The sequence below is a fragment of the Camelus bactrianus genome, chromosome 2, assembly GCF_048773025.1.
Source record: "Camelus bactrianus isolate YW-2024 breed Bactrian camel chromosome 2, ASM4877302v1, whole genome shotgun sequence".
NCBI classification, from domain to species: Eukaryota; Metazoa; Chordata; class Mammalia; order Artiodactyla; family Camelidae; genus Camelus; species Camelus bactrianus.
Genome location: NC_133540.1, coordinates 15784465 through 15802721, shown reverse-complemented (window position 1 = coordinate 15802721; position 18257 = coordinate 15784465). Strand labels below are relative to the sequence as shown.

The window sequence follows — 18257 nt, the reverse complement described above, 5'->3', positions numbered from 1 at the left end:
AAAAATAAGGAATGAAGATTTACTGATTAATGCTGGTTGTATTTTTATAGGTCATTTATTAAAAAAAAATTAGGAGTTCTCTAAAGAGAATTTATTCTGTGTGCCTAGAATATGATTCAGTTAAAAATGATTTTCCTTTAAATACTTTTCAGAAATTATCTGTGATATTTTTCTTGAATAGTAGTTTAAGCTTTCTGAGGAGGTTTTACATTTAGAAAAGTTTATTCTTGTAACAATTGACACGTTAAATAAATGTTTCAAACCCTGGACAGCATAAAGCCCTTGCTTTTTTTTAAATATATATAATTTTGGTGGTTAGTGCTATGACATATTATTATTTATTAACGGTTTTGATTTTGCTTCTGGGTTGTCCTAGATTTCGGCTCATGTGCCTGGGAAGGCCTCTCGGGCAAAGATGGTTAATTAAGAAGGTTGTCATTGTAAATGCTCTCAAGAGGATTAAACAAATTACACAGCAAATAAATGAACATGTTTGGAAGGTTTTCCACCCTCATATAATTTCCAGAAACAGACATGATTCACTTGCTAAACCAAACACACAGGTACAGTAATGAGCCTGGCTCACATGACTGGACAGCACGGAGGGAGCCTCATCTATTGGCGTGGGTTACGCTGCAGGAAGCGCAACTGAAATTTTAATTAGAATTTATTTCCAGCGAGTGCTGCTTCCGTGATTTTCTCCCCAATATAAGGAAGTGCCCTCTTTGCCTCGCCATCAGTCTGCAGAGCCCCTCGTCTCACACACTCCCCTGTTCATCAGAAGGCTGATGGAGCCCGTTTGCTTAGACACACTTAGCTACACTCGCAGCGGGGATCATCAGTCTCTTCTGTGTGTTCACCTCCACGTGCAGGGGAGAAAATCGACTTTTGCTGCCGACAAACGCTAATTGACTACCAGTTGTTTCAGAGGGACTGTGATGTTGAAAACTGGTGTCCCTTTCATTTTTATATGTTGGATGCTGACAAATTGCACGGCCACACCCCCACTGTAAGTACACCAACCAGAGAGGGTGTCGGAGCTTGAATCTGTGTGTTTTAGTATTCTGATTCTGGCACTTGTCAGCTTTCAGTGTTCTCGCTGAGTTTGGGAGACTATTTCTCAAGCGATTTCTTTGGCTACCAATAAATTTGCAAAGCCGTCTCCTTCAGTGGAGTTCCGATGAGCTGAGTTGGGAGGGGCATGTGAAATTGAGGCTGGCAGAGAGGTGCAATGAAAACTAGCCACCATCTGGTTACCTCTCATTTTTTATGGGCCAAAGATGCTTGTCTTCTTTTCTTTCCTCCTCCATCCATCCCTTCATTTCAGGGAGTCGTCTTCAAGAATTTCATCCTAAAATGTAATGATGAAGGCATTGTGTTTCTGTTGTTGATTTCATTTGATTTGCATTCATTGTTAAAGATTTTCTGGTGAGGTTTTTATGAGCTCTTAAAAGCTGGAAGAGCAGCACAACCAAGGAGATAAAGTCAGAGAAACGAGTCAGCGGCCCCTGGGAGGTCTGCGGGACGAAGGCAGGAGGTGGGGCAGAGGCAGCACCGTGGCCTCCACTGCAGCCCTGAGGGCAACGTGCGCATGTAAAGCCAGCGTCTCTTGTCACCATGTGTTCTAACAGGACTCCCACTAAAGGAATGCGAGGAGATTTGGGGAGGCCTTAACTTTTACCCTCTGGTCAAACATCTTTAATGCTGAATTTATTTATTCAAGATGACACAGAGATCACCTGCAGAGCGTGAGGGAGTTGGGCTTGCTTCCTGTCTTGCCCGCCCCAGGCTCACTCATCAGACACCTGATTCTCGCAGGCACTGCAGTGCCCGTGGGGGGCGCTCTGCTCCTCGGGGAGCTGGGCACGGGAGTGCGCACATTGGAGCCGGCTGCACCAGCGCTGATACTTCTCTATATGTTGAGCCCTTTGTGTAAGTCGTAGAGGTGGGATCCAGAGTCTTCCTGTGTCTATGGAGTTCTCCAGCAAAGCCAACTTGGAGGAAAGAAAGAAAATGCCTACTGTTCCATGACTGTGTCCTAAGGGTTTAAAGCTCATGCGGAGCACACGTGAGATCTCATTCAGTAAATACTCTGGGGTCTTTACTCTGACTTGTCATGAATTTGGCATTCTCATAATGTTATTTCTCTTAAAACATGTCTAAGCAACCATTTTTGTGTGATGGTTATTGTGCGTAAGTGTCCTGAAGAAACTGTTGTGGATGGAAGTGTGGGCATCAGTGGTACAAGAATGTTTGGTGGCCCTGGGGGCTGCCCGAGCTCCACACCATTTGTTACCAGCAGTCTTTCAGATTGCATCTTATTCCAGAGCTCACCGGGGCTCCCATCTCTCACTACCTGTCTTGAGAGAATATTTGTTCAGAGGGGAGGGGACAGGATGCTTCCAAGTCTGGGTTCTGGGGTTCCCTGTCTAAAGGTGGCACTGGCACAAATCCTTTTTTCATGGAGTAATGAAGCCCCCCAGTCTCGTGGCTAATTGGGACTCCCTGTCCTTCTCATGTTAGGAGCCTGAGGGCTTGGGTTAGGCCCCCAAACCTGTTTTTGGTGAGCTTTCAGCCCTATCACACCACCTGTGTTTTCCCGTTTCAGTCACATGACTTTGATTTTTGCAGGTAGGTGTGAATCCTGGACAGTAACTGGGACATCCAGGTTTCCCCTACAGTAGGGACAGTGAAGAAAGTTCACCCCGTATGGTGTGTTCGGTGTCCTCGAGGACAAGTAGGGACCCACAGATAGATGTCTGGATGGGTGGTGATCAGGCCCGAGTCTTGGAAGAACCGAGATTCCATTACTGTTTTAAAAGTGAAATTGAGGGATTAATTCTGGAAGGTCTGATGCAACTGAGATTAAAATTATTATATGGTTTTTATTGTTAGCAGAAGTGGTTTTTAACCCTTAGAACCAGTCCCCCCTATTTATAATAAATATTTTGTAACCTTTATTTTCTGGTGCCCGGAAGTGAACGTCATAGAAAATGTAACCTAACTATAAGTATGATAAACAAATAGACAGGTAGATGGAAAGATGGGATACCCAAATTCTTATATTATGGGGTATTATATATTCTATGCTAATTATTGACCTCTCAGGACAAAAGGCACATACAAAGGGAGTCACTTCTAATAAACTATTTTTCCAACACTTACCTAACTGGGAAACAAGTGGCTTCACAATGAGCACCTCCCAGGTCCCCGGGGAAATCTTCTTGTCAGAGTTACACTTGCTTATGGTGTCCTGTGCCAAGTGCAAGCAGATGCGGTTCGGAAGCTGCCCGGAGGCTGACTCCGGGGATTCCTTCTCCGTCGCAGCTGTGAGGGAGCCTTGCCTTTCCTGACCACAACAACAGAGGCGATTTTGAATCTCTTAAAACTGCCATACCAGTGTATATCACAACCCTCACAAGATACGTTGAATAAAGTAGAAAACTTTAAGTGTCTCCTTTAGGATAGAAATAGGGTATAAAAGAAATCATGAATTAAAAAATTCTAGTGCCCGAATAAGTGCTACATTACACTGGCTGCATCATAAGGTTAGAAAACTTCATTACCACTTTACATACCACATCTTATAGTTAGATTTTATTAATGTTTTTTTCCCTAAAGAAAAAAAAATCATTTCATGAGTTCTTGCGTCATAGATGACGAGCAGAGTGCAAGTGTAAAACCAGGAATCTTGATGCTGGTTAGTCTAGACCATCTCCGTCACTGCGCAGATCATCTTTACTCATTTTACTGCACTTTTTAGAATCACCTTCTCACTTGGAAAAACCCCTGTGTCAGTTGGATTTCTTAGTAAAACAATTCTTTTTCTTACCTAGAACATCAGTGATGTTTTCAAGATGATAAAAAAAATTTGCCCATGGCATTTAAACAGTTGCTAGTTCTCGTAATTTATGGCTGTCTCGTATTTGTCACAATTGGAGAACTGTGTTTTCTTTCTGCAAATTCTCATTGCTTTGGTGACGCAGGGACACGTGTCCTTACTGGATGGAGTATGATAGTAGTTGTTTGCATTCTCTCCCTAAATCTGGAGTCCTGTGTTATGTTTCCTGTTAACTTAAAAAATAGGAATATTGTTAATTACCTAAATATCTAACCTCACACCAGTGATGCATATCAAATTGGTCCAAATAGGAATTCCAACATTAAATGAGACAGTAATTTCACAACCCACTTTTCCAAAAATTTGGATTGATGGTTCAATTATACCAGGGACATTAGCTGTTTTAATTGAATCAATCATTGCTTTCTTCAATAAAATTTTCCATTCCATCTGCTCTTTTGGTTAATTGTTCTTCAGTGTTTCATTTGCTTTCTTTCCCAAAAATATATGATTTTGGCTTTTGTCATTGAAAATCCTTGCTGGTTTTGCTACCTCATGCTGGAGAGGAAGGCTTGTGACTGTTTTATAGTCACTGGTTTCATGTTTGTATGAGTGCTTAATGCCACGTTGCAGGGGTGTGGAGACCTAATGAAGTGTGTACATAAAAGGCTTAGTCTACACTGAGTGCAGGGTTAGTGTTCACAGCCCATGTCATCAGTATCATAATTAATCCATTACAATCATCCTCTATTGATCAGTGTTTTCCTTCTAACGTCTCCAGGAGAGGAAATGTAGTAGTCTAAATGCAAATCTTTGCCAAACTTTCAGTCAATTCAAAACCTTTAAAGCTTTGCTTTCAATAGGAATGTGTGCCTGCTATCCCTACTTCTGCTCCTCCTGACCCAGGACGCAGTCTCCACAGCTGATGATCCATGAGGTACTGGATTCTTGATCCCATGGCTCTGTGTGTTCTGAGACATCTGGGGACTTCAGCACTGTTTTAGGGGCTTTGGGTCCCACCTCTTCATAGCATTGCTGAGATGAGATCTGTGGGTTCACCCTCATTCTTGAGTGTATTGTGCATTTTTCCTAGAACCAACACACTCCACCGTGGCAGCACTGCTTTGACCACGTGCTGGGACAGCGTGTGCTTGTCAGTTCTTGAGTTTAAATTTTCTGTTCTAATTTCTAAAATGGGGTATATTGACAGATACACCCCATGTAAACAGAAGCTCTGTGGGGTTTTCAGCAACTTCTAAGAGCATAAATATTCCTGAAGCAGCTAATTTTCCTCCCAACAAGTGAGAAGCAAGCCGGTAAGCCCTGGGTGCCTGTGGCGGCCAAGCTCTGCAGCCCAGGCTGCTCACCGAGGAGCAAGGAGAAAATCTTAAAAACCTACTTCCATGCCGTCTTTCACAGAATCTCAGAAATGAACGTTTTAATATCTAAAGAGGGGTGATTTTGCTAAATAAATTTTTTATTTTTTTCCTTTTTCAGTTTTATTGCGTAGAATTATTACCGTTCAACTTCACATACACATATTGCATGTAAATACATGTATAGAGCATACTGCATTTTTTAGTTTACATATATGTACTAATTATTCTTTCTAAGAACAGATTAGAGCTTTAGATTTTTAAAATTACAGTTACCAGAGGAATAAGGACATCTACAAAAGAATAATAAACAGAATATTGTAATCCTATCACAAAGGGCAGTCAGATGTACTTACACATATTCAAGAAATCAAAATAATATTTAGTTCATTTGTGGTCTTATTATTATTGCTATTAATTTTAGATTCCCCATAAATTAAGTCATATGGCATTTTTCTTTCTCTTTCCACCACACTTCACTTAGAATGACAGTCTTCAGGTCCATCCATATTGCTACAAATGGCATCTTTTATGTTTGAGTAGTATTCCATTGTATATATGTATCACCTCGTCTTTATCCAGTCATGTGCTGATGGACATTTGTGTTGTTTACATGTTCCTTGTTCTATGTCCCTTCTGGCAACAATTACGGATTTTAAATATTTTCCACCTTAAAATCCTTCCTGAAAGAGATGTGGTAACTGGAATCAAAAACAGTTACAGCACAGGGTTGTGTGTGATGGGCCCTGGGGGCTTGGTAGGAAGGTTGGCAGAAAAGATTTCAGATTCTGATCAAATGATTCCTCCTCTTGTAGCCCTGCTGACCGCCTCTCTCACGGCCGGCCCTAAAAGTCTGATCAGTCCCTTCTGTGATTCCTACTATATTGTGCACAAATTTTGTCCAATTGGTGTCATCCAGTAGGAACCTTAAGTGAGGCACCCAAGCTCCTGTGTTGATTTCTTCCATCAGCCCTTAACTTCCTTGGGAGCCAGGACTGTCTCATTGCCCCAAGGATCCCTAATTCCTAGTGAGATGCCTGATACAGCTGGTACTTAACGAGCACATAAGTCAAATGGAAAAACCTGATCAAAGAAAAGGCCCTCATTTCTCAGACATGCCTACTTGAGTACATAGGGTAAAATGACATGTCTTCTTGGATTTGCTGTCAAATACTTCAACAAAGTACAAATAAAAGAACAAAGGTCTGAATAAAGGAAATATGGAAAAGTATGTGAATTCCTTAATCTGGGTGATGGGCTGATTGTACTATACTTACTGATGTATACATAAGTTAGTTTATAATTTTACTGTCATTAGCTGAATGGCAAGTATTAATACGTATTAATTGAAATCCTTAGAACTGAATAAACTTACCCCACACAAAATCCTTAATATCCTAGTAATTTCTCTTAAAAATCTTTTCCCACAAAGACAGGAAAAAAGGGAAAGGCAGATCCGTGCAGTTTTTCCACGTTGTAAAAAGACCAAAGGCCGACACATATGAAAAGATTGTAAAAAAGATAAAAAGGCTGAAATCAATATCAGGAAAACCTAGCTAACAATCCTAAATGGCCCAACATAACTAACCTCAGCACTGCCGCATCAAGAATGGGACAAATAGCACCTAGTGGATTTTTTTTTAATAAATAATAATGATCCAGTTCCTACCACAGGCAATTATGATAAGACTGAGTATAATTTCTAACACCAACTAGTGTACAAATCATAATTTCTACTTGATTCAAACTGCTTCTTCTATAAAATTTGAATCTTTTTATTCTTAAGACAGATTTGTGGCCTATGACCTAGTGATAAAATTTTCAACTGGCTTGTATTAAAAAAGTTCACCATAGTGAATGTTTATTACATCAACTCTTCCTTTTTGGGAAACCCATGTGCCTTGTCACTCTCTTTCATAAGATTTCCTGTGGAAAATTCAATCCTTCATTCAGGAAAAGGCTGAGCAATATATCTCATGGAAAACCTTCATAAACTGCAACACAAGAAAATGAAAATGACAGTGAGCAGCCCGTGAAGCCAGCAGAAACACACAGCGCACGGCTGTGTTCCCGCCTCGAATTTCTGTAATCAGCAGGGAAATTGTGCATTTCAAGAAATAGACATAAACTCTTTTCAGGACCTGAGCACACAATTTCCCTTTCAGGGTTTAGTGGGCTTCCATTTAATTCTATGAGAAATGTTTAAAACAACAGAACAACAGCTGACATAGGGTTTAAAGTAACTTTTTTGTCTTAGTGAAAATAAAGCCAACTGATAGTTATCATTTTTACTTTATTTGATCTCACTCTGTTACTTTACCTCCCCAACCTCCTCCACAAAATGATGGTGAACATCCCCTCCTGGGTCAGAAGGCTAAGTAGAAAGTACCAATCACATGGAGGTGTGCTTTGTTGTTTTATTTTTCAAAACAAACAAGTTTCATTCATGTGATTTAATAATTAAGATCAGAAACAAAGTCTACTCAATAAATGGTAGACAACACAAGTCATCATAGCTGCTTATCAGGTTTGGCCCCACGTTACACACTTTTACATGGACATGTGCAATGTGCTGTCTTAGGAAACGGTGAGTGGGGTCAGGGCCTCTGCTCTCACAGGGCACACAGCCTGGTGGGGGAGGCGGTGTTCAATCATTGCCTTTTTTTTTAATGTAAGTACAAATTATGGGAAATGCTATTTAAAAAGAACAAAATGAGTCAATGAAAGTGAAAAATACCAGGAGAGTATTTAGGCTGAAGGAAGACAGGGAATCTCTTTGAAGAGTTGACACTCCACTGAGAACCAAAGGACAACTCCAGTACTGCAGGTGAAGGGCAGGGACACACTGATAAAGGGCTGATGTCCAGAATATACCAAAATTTCTTTAAACTCAAAAAGAAGGATGAATAACCTGATTAAAATATGAGCAAAATGCCTGAACACTGACCTCATCAAAGAAGAAATCTAGATGCCAAAGAAGTCTATGGAAAGATGCTCCACAGCATCTGTCATCAAGGGGATGCAGACTGAAACAGCGAGGTACCACTGCACACCTGTCAGAACTGCCAAAACTCAGAACACTGACAGCACCGAATGCTGGTGAGGATGTGGAGCATCAGGTATTCTCATGCATAGTTGTTAGGAATGTAAAATGGCCCAAATACTTAGGAAGACCGTCTGGCAATTTTTTACAAAACTAGATATTCTCCTACCATATGATCTGGCAACTGTGCTCCTTGGTGTTTACTCGACGAAATGGAAACTTGTGTCCACACACAAATCTGCATACAGATGTTGATAGCAGCTTTATTCATAATCACCAGAACTCAGAAACAACTATGCTGTTCTTCAGTAGGTGAATGGATAAATAAACTGTGGTCCAGCCAGAGAATGGACCATTATTTGGTGCTAAAATGAAATGAGTTATCAAGGCATGGAAAGACATGGAAGAACCTTAAATGCATATTACTAAGTGAAAGAAGCCAATCTGGGAAGGTTGTGCAACTGTCTGATTCCAACTGTATGGTGTTTTGGGAAAGGGAAAACCACAGAGACTAAAAGATCAGTGGCTGTCAGAGGCTAGAGGGGAAGGAGCAATGAATGAGGTGCAGCACGGAGCATTTTTAGGGTCACTAAGACAGACTACTCTGTATGATGCTGTGACGGTGGATACATGTCATTTTACATCTGTCCAAACCCACAGAGTGCACACCACCAAGTGTAAATCCTAGTGTCAAGTATGGGCTCTGGGTGATGATGACGTGTCAGTGCAGGTTCACCCATTGTCGCAAATGCACGCTCTGGTGCAGGCGTCAATAGTGAGGAGGCTGTGGGGACAAACTGCTGTTCATACACCCAATCCAGCCCCAGCCACCGCTGTTAATAAAGCTCTGTGGGTGTGTGGACTCTCCGGCTGCTCTGGCGTCTGAACAGCAGAGCTAAGCAGCTGCACCAGAGATCAGGAGGTTTGCAGACCCTGAAATATTTACTCCCAAGCTCTTGACAGAAAAAAGTCTGCTGAGCCCTGTTCTAAACGAATCACAATTCACCCTGATGAGACAGGACAGCAGGGCCCAAACTAGGCATGGTTAATGGGACTAAAGAGATGTTTTAATTCCAACACCTTTCCTGAACTCCTGTAGATCCAGTGACAGACTGTAGCCAGGAATCGTCTGCAGAAGGAGTCGGTAGCAACTCTTCCCGCCAGGCTCCATGATGCCGGGGGCCGCGCGCTGCACGGATGCCACCCGCTTTAAGAAGGCGGACTTGCAGTGGCAGCCGATCAACTCATAGAGCTCGGAGAGGATGCTGCACTGCTGAATTCTCTCCTCGGGACGCTGAAGCACAGGGAGAAAAGCAACAAGCATCTGAACGAAACATGTAAGTGAAAAAAGACCCTTAAAAAATTTTCCCTTAAAACAGAGACCCAATGACACAGGAAGGAAGAGGAAGGCTGACTTCGTGCACTGCTGGGACCGGATGCAGAAATGCAGGGAAACAGGGCTGTTCAGACGGGCCCCATCTTTCCGCGTTCCGCCTGTCCTTTTACTAGAAAGGCCCGTATTCCCTGAAATAGAGGAATCTGCTACCTAAACATGGGACACAGAGAAGGGAAAGAGGAAAAGGAAGGGAAAGTAAAGGAACAAAAGTTCATCTAGGCCCTAGTATTTGGGCGGGACTTTCACCAAACACACAACCTCTCCAAGCACAGAGCACACAGTGAGAGGCTGACAGTGTGACTGCAACTTCTGCTCCTTAAACACCTGCTACCTGCCAGCACACGCTGCGCCCCTTACTGAATCATTACAATCATTTCAGAAACTATTACTACCCCGGCTCACAGGCAAGGAAATCTGAAACTCGGGGAGGAATTATTATCATCCTGGACAAAGTCCCACAGCCCAGAAGTGTCAGAGCATCCGGCAGACCATGGACTAAAATGCTCCTCATCACCACGGGCCCTGAGCCTCAGGCTGAGGCCACGTCAGGTCTGCACGGACCCAGAGCGAGTCTGTGTGACTGGGAATGCTCCGACTCGAAGTGCCAGGCCAAGACCCTCAGGAACATATATAATGAAACCAAATCCCCAAACTCATTTCCAACCCACTGCCCTGTCCGAGAGGACTGCTCGGCACATCTGGCTTATCACCTGTGCACAGGCTGAGCAAGGGGCCCAGACAGTGATGTGACATCCCAGTGGAAGTGGCTTGGGGACCACTTCATCACAGGAAAAACTCTCCCGGCTTCCAACATTAACTCTCCATTCCATTTCAAATGGAAAGTAAGTTTAGACTTGTTTTCCTCTCCAGAATCAAAGAGAGTGGTAACATCAGCAGGAAACTCAAGACTGAGGAAGAGTCTCCTGGCCATTTGGAAGGATAGGCTGGGGAGGGAACAGAGACAGGGATCAGAAAGACCCGTGTTCCAGTCGAAAGTCTGCACGTCACTCGCTTTTACAGTTTCCATTTTATTACAGGTGATAAAATCTAATTATGATTGTTGGGAAAACTAAATGAAATAACGTATGCCACTAGCATAGGTGTAAAATCCTCCATGAGTGTCCCAGAAATGGACGTGACAATGGTTAGATACTGTCTGCCAAGTCTTGGGTGCTAAGCTCACGTCAGCCAGCCAGAGATGTGCCAGAGAATGCCTCACCATCTAGCAGCCTTCTCCAACATTGAAACTCACAACGTCCGAAGAACATGCAGTGGTGGATGCTTTGGGGCACTCTGGAGGTAGCACTCCAGTGATGACTTTAAAAAGCTGAGGAGAATTTAGGGGACCATACAGTTCAAATACAGAAAACTCATTCCATGTCTACAAATATTCATCTCTAGCCATGATGATTCAGAGAGGAAATACATATTCAAACGTACATCATTTTCCCACATAAGTGCATCAAAACAATTTGGAAAGAATGTCACTTTCTTCTCTAGATCACACAGCGGGGATTACAAGGTTTGTACTGACAGCACTACTTGTAAATCACCTGCAAACGTAATTAGGTCCACTATCAGTCATCATCATTCGAAGGGAAGGATGGAAAAGAACAAAGCCAAGCTAATACGCTCCAGTCTTATGTTTGGTTACGATGTCACAGAGGAGACGGACAGCTCAACAAGGAACCACTCTGCCGTGATCACGGAGCCGGGGAGCGGGATTGGCGGCAAGATGTATGACGCAGCCGCAGCTGCGACCGCGCTTCTAGGCAGGTATTCAAATGCGCCTCGACAAGGTGTCAAACGCTTGTGCCCACGTCCTCATCACCTGACATGTATTAACAAGAAATGGAAGCCTATAAACGGCCAATACCCTTGGTGGGTAAACCGTCCAAAGAGCAAAGTCACAGTTTGACAACTGGCCATCCGGTTCCCTGGGATTCATTCTTGGAGAACCTTAAAAACCACTCCTCTGTCCTCAAGAAGTGCTGCCTACTTGTCCTATCTTTGGCTCAGTGATGGAGCACGTTCACGTGGACTTTAATGTCTGCACAGATTTGACTGTCTTACTCCAGGTTCACATGTCCATTCTGAAGAGGCCTGAGTTAAGTCCAAATTCCATAAGATCAATTCCCTCCAGTGACAACTCAACGAGTCTGCAATTACAAACCAACTGAACAGGACTGTCCTTAGCTAAAAATGTCACCCACCCTTCACTGTTTTCTTAATCTCCTCTCCTGGCTAATTGCAACAGACTAACACCACCCTCCACCAAGTTCCCCAACTATGTCAAATAGAAAGTAAGGTCCATAAAAGAGGAGACAACTCCATAGTCACCTCTGAATTCCTAGCATATGTTAATGTCAATAAGTAGAACTATGATTATGGCTTCTTTCCTTTAAAACCTTTCTGGTTATTTAAATGAGACCATGGAAGGGAGAAGTTTGGGTCCAGTATCTTGATCCAGTAGACTCTGGAGACATTTTTCGGAATGGCTGCCCACTGATTCATTCAAAACACAACTTCTCTTTCCGGGAGGAGCTGCGATTTTCTGCCAGGAGCTTGTTGTCACTCTCATGCCAGAACAGATTTAAACTAAATACATACATTGGATATGTTATTTTTCCCCGCTTCCAAAAAAATTAACTTTCCTTACTTCCTTGCCTTGAGGAATGCTTTTTTAATTTTCATTCTAATTCACCCTTTTATAAAGAAGGATTCTCAGGATGTGCTTGGCCTTACATAAGAACAGCCATTAAACTCCCAGTGTGAGAGGCCTGGGGCTCATCTCCTGACCTCCTGTCAAGGCAACTGAAACTCAGTTCAGGAGCCAACTGGCCCCCCAGGGCTTCTAATGCTCGCGTATCTCCCAGAATCCCTGCTTTCTGGTTTGACTTGGTTTCTGAGGATTTCCCCTCACTTTGTTCACAATTAGCTGTGCAGCTTGAAAGATGAGGAAGGAAGGTCTTATTTCTTAATCAGCATTTTAAGGAACTTATGTAATGAAGGTTTTCAAGACTTTCTAGAACCCTCCATTGCCAAGGCAGAAAACACAATAGATATTTTCTAAATTTAGCTATCATGTGCATTTTTTCTTTGCTTTTGTTTTCTTAACTGCTAACAGACATTTTTTAATTAAAAAATAAAATAAGGCCCCAAATAGGATAGAACATTGAAGAGGAAACAAAATTAAAGTGCAAAGACAGAAAAATGATAAGTACTCCACAAAGTTAATAGAAAACATACACTATGGATCAGATCAGCAATTCTCAGTAACAACTAATTGAAACCTGACTATGAGGTAAAATGTCTCTCCTGTCAGGAGACGGCCAACAGAAAGCAGAATTAAATCAACAAACTAAAATTCTAAGTCTGGCGAGGTAGAGAAGTCTACCAGCTAAATGTGTTTTCTTCTGGAAGAGAGGGAGACTCATAAGATCTTTTCTGTGGAGCCTGAGCCCATGGGAGGACGGTGAAGTGAGCTCTGTAAGTACCCAATTAGCAAAGTGAGTGATGAATAAAGAGACGTGAGCTTTGATGACAGAGATGATACTACTATTCACTTGTCCTGTAAGTATGTCTTCACGTTCAATGATCAATACCTCGGCATCCTCAGGGATTGAGATTATAGGAAAATGCACAGCCCGGGCCTAGACCTCCTCTGTGATTGTGGCACTGCACTTAGATGTTTCAAGGGCACCTCCAACTCCACCTGCAAAGAGCTGACTTCATGGTGCTCCTCCCATAGCCGACCTGCCCAGGGCCCCTTGTCAGGGTCAAGGTCTGTCTGCCTCTCCCAGCTCAGTCCCATCACTCACAGATGTGACTGGACCCCTCCTTCAGGGCCCAATTTCCTCAGTCAACGATTCCCACCACCCACACCTCACCTACCAGGTTCTCACTTGCACTCCCTCAGCACTGACTCTGTGCTGGGGACCACACTGCACACTATGAACACGTTATCTCACTGGATCTCCACAGCAGTCCTGGGAAGTCGGTATATCACTGCTTCAATTAATAAGATAAATTGTTTCACTTCCTTGAATGTGTCATCCAAAGTGACACGGCTACTGAGACACAAACATGGGACTGAAAATCACTTGAAAATTGAACACTGCTACACCTCAAAAACACCCTACTCTGACTTATCACATCACCTCCTGCCGAACCTTCTAAATGTTTCTAAGCATTCTACAAGACAAAAGTGATCTACGAGAGCACCCTTCTCCCCTACTTAAAATCTGAAAATGACGTTCCACTTCCCTTAGGAGAAAGCCCCACCGGGCCTGAGCAAAGCCCAACAGCCCGGCATCCGCGTTCCCTGCGCGGCCGCGCCGCCTCACCCACCACGCAGCGCTACACGTGCCGTGTCCAGGACAGGGATGCTGACTCCCTACAACCCGGTGATCGTCTCAATCGAACAATGATCACGCTTTTCAGTGGTCACCCTATTCATTGCTGACACTCAAAAAAATATTTTCTCAGGGTGAATCAATATGTTTTTCCTTACAACTTCCCATCATTGATAATGAGCTCCCCCCAAAAGAGAGAAGACCTAATCCTCAGTCTCCTTATCTGCAATGTATGAATAACAAGGAAATATGAGAGGTTTTAAGCGAAATAATATTGATATGAAGCTGAGGGACAATTCCCAACATACAGTAAGCACTCAATATGTGCTTACTTAATATTAATAAAATAGATTCCATTCCAGCAACCTTAAATCAATGTTTTATGGCTTTGTCCAAAAGACTACTGACAAACTATTGGACGAACCCCTTTGAGCAGATCCGCACAAGCGTACTGGGATAGGTAAGCCTTGACTCCAGTTACAGCTGCAGCCAACCAGCACTACGGGGCAGGGGCAGTTTGCTCAAACTCTTACATGCTGTTTGAGCATTTAGTTGTAGTTATTGAATAAAGACTGGTATTATATAGTCAAAGCTCCTGAAACATAAATCTTCAAAGATTGATTCAAATTAGGTTTCAAGTACAACACTCTCACTAGAAATTATTTGAAAATTATAGTCTTAGCTCCTCTGCACATCAAAAGTTCATGTTCTTAATGTATCTGACTATATACACTGAGAGGATTGTTTAAAAGAAATTAAGATGAAACCATAATGAATAAGCTTTCAGTATAATCTGCACAAAGCCCCACCCAAGGGTCTCACTTCTCACTTCCACATAGGTGTTCAGGTAGCTTAACCTGGGTCGTGGTTTCTTATGACACGGGGGTGGGAAGAATTGTGGATAGATTTATGTAGCAAATATAAATCTAGGGTATTTGCTGTGTAGGAATCCTAGAAATAAATAAATTGATATATAGTCCCACCCTTAGGAAGCTCAGCCTTTCAAATTACAACAGCATTAAAAATGAAATGAGAGATACATTTAACAAAATTTTACAAAATTTGCACATTGAACATTTTGAAGTATCACCAAAAAAAAAAAAAAATTAAAAGATCTACATATATGGAAGGCATCCCATGTTCATTGAATGGTAGACAATATTGTTAAAAATGTTAAGACTCCCGAAAGTGATCTACAAATTTAATGGATTCCCTATCAAAATTCCAGCTGACTTCTTTGCAAAAATTGAAAAACTGATGCCAAAATTCATATGGAAGTGCAAGGGACTCAGGACAGCCAAAACAATCTTGAAAAAGAAGAGCAAATTTGGAGGACTCACTCAAAGGTTACTACAAATCTATAGTACTCAAGTCATTATGGTACTGGCATAAGTTTGAATGCAAAAATCTATGAGACACAATAAAAAATCCAGGGGGGAAACTTACATTTACAGTCATTTTTCCAGAAATGTGCCAACAACACTCCATTGAAAGAATAGTCTATTCAACAAATGGTGCAGAGACACCTGGGTATCTGAAGGCAAAAGAATGATTCTGGAATCTGGACCCCCGTACTTTATATAACAAATAAAATATTAATTCAAAATGGATCACAGACAGAAACGTAAAAACTAAATGTATAAATTTTCTAAAAGAAGACATAGTTTAAATCTTTGTGGTCCTAGGATAGGCTATGGCTTCCTAGATACAATACCAAGAGCACAAGTGAAAAACAAGAAAGATAAAATGGACTTCATCAAAATTAAAACCATTTGTAACAAAGGACATCATCAAGAAAGTGAAATGAAAGGGGAAGGGGGTAGCTCAAGTGATAGAGTGCGTGCTTAGCAAGAAAAATAAAATGAATAAATCTAATTGCCTCCCCTAGAAAGAAATTGTTTTAATGTTTAAAAAAAGTAAAGTGAAACGACAATCTGCTGAATAGGAGAAAAATTTTGCAAAGCATATATCTAATAAGAGACTAGTATCCAGGATATAAAACAAATGCTTACAACTGACCAATACAAAGAAAATCGACCAAATTTTTAAATATGCCAAGAATTTAAATAGATACACAATTGGCCAATAAGCATATGAAAAGATGCTCAGCATCACTAGCGAAATCAACATCAAAATGATATCTGATTTTACACTCACTAGGATGGTTATAATCAAAACATGGACAAAAACAAGTGTCGGTCAGGAGGCAGAGAAATGGGAACCCTCAATATGCAGCCGTTGGAAAGGAGCAATGGTGCAGCTTCTTTGGAAAAGCCTGGTGTTTCTTCAAAAGGTTAGAAATATATGGCTCAGCAATTCCACTCCTACATATAGAGTCATCCCTCAGTATCCTCGGGGGGTTCGTTTCAGGAACCCCCCACCCTGGATACCATAATCCAAGGATGTTCGAGTCCCTTTACAACCAGCCATCTGGATCCATGAAGTGGAAACTACAGATATGTCGGGCCAAATGTACAGCCAACAGAATGAAAACATATTCTCACAAAAACTTGCACATCAATATTCATGGCAGTCTCATTCAGAGTAGCCAAAGTTTACAAACAATATCCATCCATCAATGAATGGATAAACAAAATTACCAAGAATAGGCCCACAAATTTTTGGTCTTTGAATCTTTGACAAAGGAGGTGAGAACATACAATGGAGTAAAGACCGCCTCTTCAGCAAATGATGTAGGGAAAACTGGACAGCTGCATGTAAATGAATGAAGTTAGACTACTCCCTCACAGCATACACAAAAATGAATTCACAATGGCTTAAAGAATTAAACATGTAGTCAAGACACTATAAACCTCTTAGAAGAAAACATAGGCAAAACATCTGACATCCATCTCAACAATGTTTTCCTAGAGCAGTCTACTCAAGAAATAGAAATACAAGCAAAAATATACAAGTGGGATTTAATTAAACTTGCAAGCTTTAGCACAGAAAAGGAAACAATAAGCAAAACAAAAAGACAATCTATGGAATGGGAGAAAATAGTTGCAATAAATGAGACTGACAAGGGCTTAATTCCCAGAATATGTAAACAGCTTTTACACTTCATAAGAAAGAAAAACAAACAATTCAATCCAAAAATGGTCAGAAGTCCTAAAGAAACATTTCTCCAATGAAGACATACAATTGACCAATAGGCACATGAAAAAATGCTCAATATCATTATCAGAGAAATGCAAATCAAAACTGCAATCAAGTATCAACTCTCACCAGTCAGAATAGCCATCATTCAGAAGTTCACAGACAGTAATTGCTGGAGAGGCTGCGGGGAATTGGGAACCCTCCTACACTGTGGTGGGAATGAAGTTTGGTGGAGCCACTGTGGAAAACAGTATAGAGGTTCCTCAAAAGACTAAAAATTGACCTCTCATATGACCCAGCAATCCCACTCCTGGGCGTATATCCAGAAGGATCCGTAATTCAAAAATACACCTACACCCCAACATTCAGAGCAGCACTATTTACAATAGCAAGACATTGAAACAACCTAAATGTCCACTGACAGATGACTGGATAAAGAGTTTGTAGTGTATTTGTACAATAGATTACTATTCACCCATAAAAAAATAATAAAATAATGCCATTTGCAGCAACATGAATGGACCTGGAGAATGTCATTCTAAGTGAAGTAAGCCCGAAAGAGAAAGATAAATACCATATGAGATCGCTCACATGTGGAATCTAAAACAAACAAACAAACAAAAAAACAAAAAATAAAGCAAAGAAACAAAAAGATAAACTTATCTACAGAACAGAAACAGACACAGAGACATAGAAACCAAACTATGGTTACCAGAGAGGAGAGGGTGTGGGAAGGAATATATTGGGAGTTCAAGATTTGCAGATACAGAGTATGTATAGAATAAACAGCAAGTTTATACTGTATAGCACAGGAGAATATATTTATTATCTTATAGTAACTTATGTTTAAAAAGAATATGAAAATGAATACAGGTATGTTCTTCTTTAACTGAAGTGTTGTGCTGTGCAAAAGAAACTGACACATTATAAACTGACTAGACTTCAATGAAAATGTTTTTAAATAGACCAAAAACGAAAAAAAAGAAAAAGGATATTATCAAACTAAAAGAATAAAGTACTGATTCAGGCTACAACATGGATTAACCTTCAAACTTTATGCAAAAATAAGCCAGACACAAAAGGCCAAATAGTGCCCTTTAAGGTGAACTGTATCTGAGTGTTTATTGTACTATTCCTGTAAATTTTC

The 18257-nt window shown here is 41.3% G+C and overlaps 1 protein-coding gene across 2 annotated transcripts in view; it reads right to left on the bottom strand.

Moving 5' to 3' along the window:
* Nucleotides 1–18257, bottom strand: part of LOC141579566 (uncharacterized) — a 145890-nt gene that overhangs the window by 409 nt on the left and 127224 nt on the right. For both annotated transcript variants that reach the window (XM_074376182.1, XM_074376190.1), the window contains 4 exons: nucleotides 9341–9554; nucleotides 3833–4074; nucleotides 3166–3349; nucleotides 1258–1351 (listed from right to left, as the gene is read on the bottom strand). The gene's annotated coding sequence lies outside the window, so the exon portion shown is untranslated. The remainder of the gene's footprint in view (nucleotides 1–1257; nucleotides 1352–3165; nucleotides 3350–3832; nucleotides 4075–9340; nucleotides 9555–18257) is intronic.